This window comes from Phaethon aethereus (genome assembly GCF_964289735.1).
Source record: "Phaethon aethereus genome assembly, chromosome: 1".
NCBI lineage: Eukaryota > Metazoa > Chordata > Aves > Phaethontiformes > Phaethontidae > Phaethon > Phaethon aethereus.
Window position 1 is genome coordinate 23,048,003 of NC_138575.1, and position 9,427 is coordinate 23,057,429.

The following is a 9,427-nucleotide window of genomic DNA, read 5'->3' on the forward strand; positions in this document are numbered from 1 at the left end:
CAGGCTGCACAGCTGCGCCCTCGTGGCCAGGCCCATGACCACTGCAGTGCGGACCGTGGTCCCCCCAACGATGCAATTCACTGCATGAGCATGGAGAGTTTTCACACAGACTATAGCTTTTGGTAATAACACCAAACGGTTTTTCAGGATCACATCATGAGCGCCATCAGTCATTTGCAAAAGAGAATAAAGAAAATCTGGTGGAAATAGACCTTTAGAAAATCTGGTGGAAATAGACCTTTAACACCAAGACAACCATTAGCTCTAGCTCTAAACTATAGCTTTCCTATTTAAGTGGGGATTAGCACAATTTATGAACATTAAGAGTCTGATGGCATGCCACAGTAATTTTAGTGAGTGTTTAAATCCTTTGCATTCAGAATCACTGATTAAAATTAAAACAACTTGGAGGTGAGGTATACTTTTTTAATGGCAGCAGTTAAATAAGAGGTTTTTTCTAAGCAGAGAGGATTTGTTTTTTTCAGTTCAGGATTATGAAAAAGTTATATGCAAACAAAATTTTTGTTTCTTTCTTTCTTTCTTTAGCTCACTAATGTTGGTCTTGATGGAGACTTAGCTGAAAGGGCCTTACTACCACCAGCATTTAAGTGCAAAAAGATTGATACACTGGATCTCTTGCATTTATAAATGAAAATACCTGAGGTATGCCCCGCCCTTTAACACACTTATATGTTTGATGGAAGATGATGAAATGAAGAGTTTATTTTTTTAAATATATTTTACCATGGGAAAAATTACTTTAATAACTTTTCAAACCAGGTGTTGATTTTAACAAAATGTGTAGAGGAGTCATTGTAGTTGCTTATTTTTTCATAGTGTATTTATGAACCAGGTTAGAAACTTTCATGGGTGCTTCACTGATAAGAAAAATCTTACGAAGGTTGTTAGAAAATATCTTACAAAATACGAAACCAGCAAAACTGTTTTCAAATAACACACAGTTAAAGAAGTCTATGAATTTAGGTCTGCAGACTTGGCTAGTCCTTGATTCAGCAAACACTTAAGGCCATGGATGGCACTGGGATGACTCATGTGTCTAAAGCTAAGCACACACTGGAATGGCTTTGCTGGATCTGGGCTCTAGTGCTGGCAGACAAGAATCCTGCAGTATGTGCTATCACTCTGATTCAATATTTGCCTTCCTTGGCTCAAAGCACATCTTCATGCCCATCTTCCTATAACTATGGTATGTGTGATTTAATAGAAAACTCTAGTATAACTGAAACATCTATTAAAAGTGTATCATGCAATAACCATTCTCAGCAAAATTATAGTGAAACAAAAAGTGACTATGTTAAAATAATATTCCTAGCTGCATTCAGAATTATGGACTATGTGTGTTTGCTTCAAAATTATGTATAATGGTAGAAAAAACATGCAGCACAAATATGGCACTGAAATCTTGAATTTCTTTTTAATTTATTACCTCAAACATGGATATATGATACTAATATTTAATGAAAATAGCACTGAAAATAAATACCTATTATTCTGAATAGTTTAACGTGTACTGCTTCCTAGCTTAGTTACGTGCAAGTGGGATTTTATTATAAGCAGTAGGCGAGACATGTGAAGCCCCCGACATTACTTCAGTTATGCCCACCCTTTTTGGCCTGAACAGCCAAATACCAAAAAGGCAGCAAGCCACACGTACCGCAGACAGGGGAGGGGGCGTTGGGGACAGCTGAAGGACCTGGCCGTAACGCCCTGAGGTCTCGGTGTGGGGCGGCGTGGAGCTGCTGGGGGACGCGGAGCTCGGTCTGGGGCAGCTGGGAGATGATGGCTGCAATGGCTCCTGCTGGCTTGTCTCCTGCCAGTCCTGGGGACATGGATATTCCCCCGCAGCAGAGCTGTCTGTGTGAGGCAGCCGTGGGATGAGCAGGGATCTGAGCAGTTTATACGCTCCAGGGCCACACGTGGTCACCCTTCTTCTAAGCCACTCGGACACAAGCTGCAGGGTGTTCCGCATCACTGCCTGCGTGACTGATTAACTGGTGTGACTTTTTATATCACCAGTCTGCACCTGCGTAGCCAGGGCCTCATTCTACCCCAGGTACAGGAGGAAGCCTTCTGCCCCAAGGCTGCCTAGGAGTGGAGCATCACCCGTGACGGGACTGCAAGCAAGGTCTCTGCCCCGCCTGACGGGTAACCGCCGTCCGTTCAGTCACCTGAAAGCGATGGCACGTCGAGACATTGGAGGTGAGCCGAATGCCCCGCTACATCCTATTCACTTACATGAATACTGTAGTTAGAATTAATTTGGGGGGCAAATTAAAACCATTATAGTTCAGTGGCTGTTAAACACCAATAAATAATTAGAAAAAATATGGAAAATTGCCTTAAGAAAATCAGGAACCTGTTACTAAAAGCAGAGTGAAAGAATAGGACCCTGAGGCCAGATTTAAAGAGATGTAACTCTCTTATGCCACTGTACTTCCAATTGCTGGAAGGCAGCGTGGGGTGTTTCTTCCCGGTTCCAGCAGCTCCGCTGACAATATTACAAATGCATGGGGAAATCCTTGAGGTTGCCAGTTCGCTCTCCACTTGGTATCACACATTGAGCAATATGTCAACCATACAGGTCTGTAGCTAAAGTGATACACCAATATACCAGTGATATACCTGACACCAGTGTCAGGCAAAGCAGACGATGTCTAAAAACTAAGGGTCTGAACTTTGTGTAGGACATTGAAAGTAGCAACATTACATAACTAAAGGGATTTTCACTATGCAGAAAATGCAGGGCTGGGTTCTCGGGCAGGTACATGTACCAATCTGACGAGGGTGGTGTTTCCCAGGCAGGGTTGCCCGCTAAGGTGCACATGTCCCCTGTTCGTTCAAGAGCAGGACTCAAGTCTGTGTCGACACACTGTCATTCTCCATGATACTGCTGGTTTCTGTTGATTTAGGATTTGTTGCCCTCATAGAAATCAGTATCAGACTTGACTGGAACAACTTAAAGAAAGAAAGGAAAGCATATAGCTTGCCCTCATCCCTGGGACTAGCTAAACTCAGAACACCCACGTTATTATCTTTACCTGTTGTTTTACAGGAGTGTTGCACCATCCTTTTTCACAAGCCGGAGGCTGCAGATGTCAGGCACCCAGCTCTGACTGTTAACACACTGAGTTAAGGGCAAGGGCATCTTGCTAAGGGCAAGACGTTGGCCCAGAGACGGTATTTCACCGACCAAGCAAGCAGAGAGTGATTGCAGCTTAATCTTGGCTGATGTGGGGTAGGTAACTGATGCAGGCACACAGAAAACACTGCCATGCTGAACTGAAAGGAAAATGTTAGCGGCATACCCACCGAGAGGAACTTACCTAAACTGAACCACCACAGATGAGAAAGATGAGACACAGCCTCATTTTTAAATGTCGCTTTAGCCTGAATCGTATTAGCATCTCCATCTGCCTAGTCTCTGCCTAACGGTTTCAGCTTGACAGATCCAATGACTCACATTCTCCAAGGCAGCTCTCCCATTTACTTCTCCGGGAAAAGGACCACATGTTGAGAGCACAGAAACCCCTTTCTTCAGGGTACTCTTATTCAGAGTCCGTTTGACAACCAAACAGGAGAGGCAAGTGTTTCAGAAGGATCTTTTGAGCTATATTTAGGCTGTCCAAACCCAGCAGGAGATCAGCCATTTCTGTCTCACAGCCAGCTAGAGAAGTGCTTCTGTTGGGATTTTTTTAGTGCAATAATGCTTTTTAGTATTGATGTTCTAACATTCACATTTACATGTACTGAGTAAATGTACACATACACACACACACACAGAGATTTATATATATCAACTGTATACCTACAAATTCTATATATGCATGTAAATATGTGTCTGTTGCATGGAAATGTTCATCTTCTCAACTTCGCTTTGTAAATAAACTATACTTAGTCATTTCTTTTCTCTTCATTTCCCATTACCGTGCGTTAGGCCCAACCCAGCAACGTTATGCATCTTTCTGACTCCACTGGGATTTTCTGGTGCTCGGCATGCTGGTGAGGATGCTCTGTTCCCTGCAGAGTCAGGTGTGCTGCGTGATACTGACAGTGCGTCAGCCCCCGATCGTGGGAGCCCTTTTCTGCACGGTGCTTCCTATGACTCCATGGCACCGAACAGACAGAACTTGTCTCTGTGCTGAGGATGCGGTTAGTGCAGCTGACGGCTATTTTGCACATCCTTTGTATCTCCAGAGCTGGCTCCCAAAGCCAGCATTGGACCCCGAGGCAAGCAAAGCAGAGTTGAAGCTCCGCTGGCTTGTCCCTGGTTCCCAGCCCCCAGGTTATCCGCCAGTTAAAAGCACAGCAGGGGTAGCGCTCGCAGGCTCTGTGTCTGTAAGGGAGCGATGCTGCGCTGAGGGTATTTCGTCTCCAGCTTTAAGCAAGCTGCTCACTGCCCTTTCAGGCTTGCATCAAAAGGAGCACTAATGGAAAGCTAAGCCTGAGAGCATGAGCCCAGGCTCCTAAAGCCACTGACTCTGTGAAAACAGAAGACAGCCTTAAACACACCTGACCTGCGCAGGGGAAAATTCTTCCCTTCGTACCACAGCCACAGAAGAGTATTAATAGGAGTAGTGAAAACCCGGCTCTAACCTTTCAGTCAGAGGGTTCAAGAAGCTCTAGAAGAGCTCATCATCGTTGTCCCCAGCATCTGGATGCAGACACTGAAGCACAGGGAAGTGAAACCATTTGTCCCAAAGCTACTTGGGCTGTGTCTAAACTATCTAATCTAAAGCTGAGAACATGCCATAGGGAGGGCACTGCCCTACCTGCCAGTGTAAGCAAGCAAGGATGGGTTTGGGTGCTGCAGGAAAGCTCTCTGAATTCTTCTCCTAGCAGCAAACACTTTTTTGTGCTACCAGAAACATTGTGGAATCACAGAATCACAGAATCACAGAATCACCAGATTGGAAAGGATCCTCAAGATCATCAAGTCCAACCATTAATCCAGAACCACCATGTCCCCTAAACCATGTCCTGAAGCGCCACATCCACACGTTTTTTGAACACTTCCAGAGATGGCGACTCCACCACCTCCCTGGGCAGCCTGTTCCAATGCCTGACCACCCTCTCAGTGAAGAAATTTTTCCTAATATCCAATCTAAACCTCCCCTGGCGCAACTTGAGGCCATTTCCTCTTGTCCTATCACTAGTTACTTGGGAGAAGAGACCAATACCCTCATCGCCACAACCCCCTTTCAGGTAGTTGTAGAGAGCGATAAGGTCTCCCCTCAGCCTCCTCTTCTCCAGACTAAACAACCCCAGTTCCCTCAGCCGCTCCTCATAAGACATGTGCTCCAGACCCCTCACCAGCTTCGTTGCCCTTCTCTGGACACGCTCCAGCACCTCAACATCCTTCTTGTAGTGAGGGGCCCAAAACTGAACACAGTATTCAAGGTGCGGCCTCACCAGTGCCGAGTACAGGGGCACAATCACTTCCCTACTCCTGCTGGCCACACTATTCCTGATACAGGCCAGGATGCTGTTGGCCTTCTTGGCCACCTGGGCACACTGCCGGCTCATATTCAGCCGGCTGTCAACCAGCATCCCCAGGTCCCTTTCCGCCGGGCTGCTCTCCAGCCACTCCTCCCCAAGCCTATAGCATTGCATGGGGTTGTTGTGGCCAAAGTGCAGGACCCTGCACTTGGCCTTATTAAACCTCATACAGTTGGCCTCTGCCCATCGATCCAGCCTGTCCAGATCCCTCTGCAGAGCCCTCCTATGCTCCAGCAGATCAACACTCCCACTCAGCTTGGTGTCTTCTGCAAACTTACTGAGGGAGCACTCAATTCCCTCATCCAGATCATCTATAAAGATATTGAACAAGACTGGTCCCAGAACCGAGCCCTGGGGAACACCACTCGTGACCGGCCGCCAGCCGGATTTAACGCCATTCACCACAACTCTCTGGGCTCGGCCATCCAGCCAGTTCCTCACCCAGCAAAGAGTAAACCCGTCTAAGCCACGAGCCGCCAGTTTCTCCAGGAGAATGCTGTGGGAGACGCTGTCAAAGGCTTTACTAAAGTCCAGGTAGACAACGTCCACAGCCTTTCCCTCATCCACTAGGCGGGTCACCTGGTCATAGAAGGAGATCAGGTTGGTCAAGCAGGACCTGCCTTTCATGAACCCATGCTGGCTGGGCCTGATCCTTTGGCTGTTCTGCAGATGCCCTGTGAGCACTCTCAAAACCAACCGCTCCATAATCTTCCCTGGAACAGAGGTCAGGCTGACAGGCCTGTAGTTCCCAGGATCCTCCTTCCGGCCTTTCTTGTAGACGGGCGTCACATTGGCAAGAATAAATGGATCAAGGAATGTTTTGCTTTAAAGAAACAATGGGGTTTCCCGTTAAAATCATTTCTGCTAAAATACAAGCCACAGAGCACACTGGGAGTTTTAAAGAGGACAATTATTTTTCAGATACCTTCCAATATTTTCTGGCTTTTAATGAGGAATATTCTACTCCATCTGTAAATAGCCAGTGACTAATGGGAAAACATTCTACATACATTATTTACAAGCAAGAAATTTTCGGCTTTTGCGCTTCTCTGAACAGTTTTAAAGCATTTCTTAGCTGTTTTGCAACATTGTACAAACAGAAAAAATTATGAATGACTCTGCCACACCAGTGAGGATCTCAGGGCTCAGCAGGTCAGATTCAAGGCAACGCTAGCCTGCCAATCCTGTTGTCCTCTATGGTTATGATGCTTCTGACCTAATGCTTTACTGACTTGCTGTTTGTCCACAGAATGAATTTGCCCAGAGTCAGAGCCAGCTTAAGCTGAAAGAAGAAGTTTTTGGGCCTCCTGCTGGGCTCGAAAGCAAAGAAGTTGACTGACTTTTTTGGCTACCTAGAAATAATTTGGTTTTATAATCTCAGGGCTCATAGCATTCACCCGTCTAGCTTTCCAAAAACACATCCAGGGAGTGCACAGAATACAATAAATCCCTGGAAGAGGAATGCATGATTCACAAGCAAAATCTGATGTCTTGCATGAAATGAGACAGAAAACCACCCGTATCCTCCACTGCAGATGCCTGCCTGTAAAGAAAAATCACATGCTTAAAGGATTATACTGGTATTTGCTCTTAGAGCTTTTATACTATGTCAATAAAGCTGTGGCAGTTTACAGCAGTTATTGCTCTGAGATAACAAGCCTGTGCCCAGACCCTGGGGTGCACATTGGTGGGTACATTTTGTGGTGGAAGGAAAGAGCTTCTGAGAGCAGTTCAGGAACTTCTTGTGCAAAGTGATGGATGTGTTTATCCACGCAAACTTGGAAAAAGGATGTGCCAGAATGGGAGCTGAGAAAACTCGGTACTTCTTGTCCTCTATGTACAGTCCTGCAGACTTCACGTTGAAAGACTTATCCTGCTATTGGAAATGCCTAAACAATGTAAAGGAGTGACTAGAAGTATAGAAGAAATTAATAGCCTGGAGAAGAGAAGGCTCCGGGGACACCTTATTGTGGCCTTTCAATACTTGAAGGGGGTTTATAAAAAAGATGGGGACAGGCTTTTTAATATGGCCAGGGGTGATGGTTTTAAACTGAAAGAGGGTAGATTCAGGCTAGATATAAGGAAGAAATAGTCCAAAACAACAGAGCTGAGAGCCTGAGGAACCAGGTATCCCAGCAGAGCAAAGGGATGCTTCAGATGACAAGAGTGGCAGAAGAGTCAAAGAAGCTTCTGGGAGAAGCTTTAAATACCGTGAGAATGACTCCAAGGCAGTGGCAGAGAATACTGTAACGCCTGGGAAGAAGACATGGAGTGAGGAGCCACAAAGATGACGGAGGTACTGGAGCACCTCTCCTATGAGGAAAAGCTGAGAGAGCTGGGACAATGTACAAAACCCTCCCGCTAGGCCGGTGGTGGCTGTCCAAGGGAGGACGTTCAACACACCTGCGCTCTCCGCCATCACGCAGATCCCTGACCCCAGGCTCCCTAGCAGCCTGGCTGCTCTGGAAACTCCGCTCAGACCACGCGAAATCAAGGGACTCCCTGTTGTGGAAAGAGAGCGTCGACCTAGGAAAAGCCAGCGGTAAAATGTGTATGCAGATATGTATTTTTCCCTCTATATTCCAGGATCTTTGCTGGATTTAGTCTGTTTAGCTCTTTTTCCCACGCATTTGTCAGGACATCCCACAGCAGCAGTCAAAGTATTTCTCTGCAAGCCTGTCTTTACTTATAAGAGTTGTTGGCTTGGCCTGCCGCTACCTAATTTGCTCTAAATCATCAGTTTCTACTCAAGTGCTGGGGAGGCCTGGTCTCCTGCTGTAAGTCCTTTTGTTTCAACAAAGTCTCATATTAAAGTATCCATGGGATGGGAACCGAGGGCAGATCCAAGAGCAAAGTCTTGGAAAGAGACACTTGGACGTAAAGCAAGACCTATTTTGTTTCCTTATATTCACTTTTACCATCTAAATGCAGGTTTATTTTACACTGAATCTCTGGGAAACACCAGAGGAAATGTGGGCTGGCAAATGAAATGTCCTCTGCAGGCACGCTCCTCTTTTTCCCAGCAGACCAAGCATCTCCTCTGGAGGTTCTGGCCCCAGGCTTTGTGGAGTTATAATTAAAACTTTATGGTTTTATATTGTACTGACTTCCTCAGCAAATACATGTTAAAATAGAAATGTCATTTTCCCTGCAAATGCGGATTTTTGCCCTCAGTATTGAAACCAAAATCCATAAAAGATTATGTAATTTCTGCAAGTTTTAAGTTGCATAATTAAATTTTGTAAGTCATGTAGTGAATTAAGACGTGTAAATCGCTAGGGTTTTTTTTTAAAAGCTTCTTGTTTGGGCTAACAATAAATTGCAAGATACTCGATGACAAGTTCCATGTGCAAAATCGAGGCAGGAGACTACTGATGCGATAACTTGCTAATTTATTACATGTTACTACCTAGTGCTTGGGCAGCAGTAACACTTGGGAGCCGCTGGCAGGGCCCAGTAACACAGCGGCAGCACCGGCCGAGAAGCCAGCGAGCCTGCAGCCATGGTGCTGCTTTGCCTGCTTGCCTGGGCTCAGAGCTGCCCCTCCTCGGGGAGCTCCTGGGCGAGCACAGAGCCGCCGCAACTTTTTAGTCCTTAAACGCACCCTCTGCTCTGGAGGCTTGCTCGCTGCTTTGTTTCGGCAGGCCAGAACATTATCCACCGGGAAACGAAAGCCCAGGGGCCCGCTGCCTCGGCCACAGGGCGTGGGGGGGTGCGGGGGGGCGCGGGGGAGATGGATTCACCTGCTGCCTTTGGCGAGAGCGCGGGCCATGAGCAGAAAGTGGGCGAGTCAGGGTCCAGGGCTACCAAAGGCAACGGTCATCCTCCAGGAGGTCAGACGCGGCCGAGGCCATGGAGCCACTGCCTTTACTGGGCAGGTCACCAACGCATTTCTGCTCCCCGCCCCTCC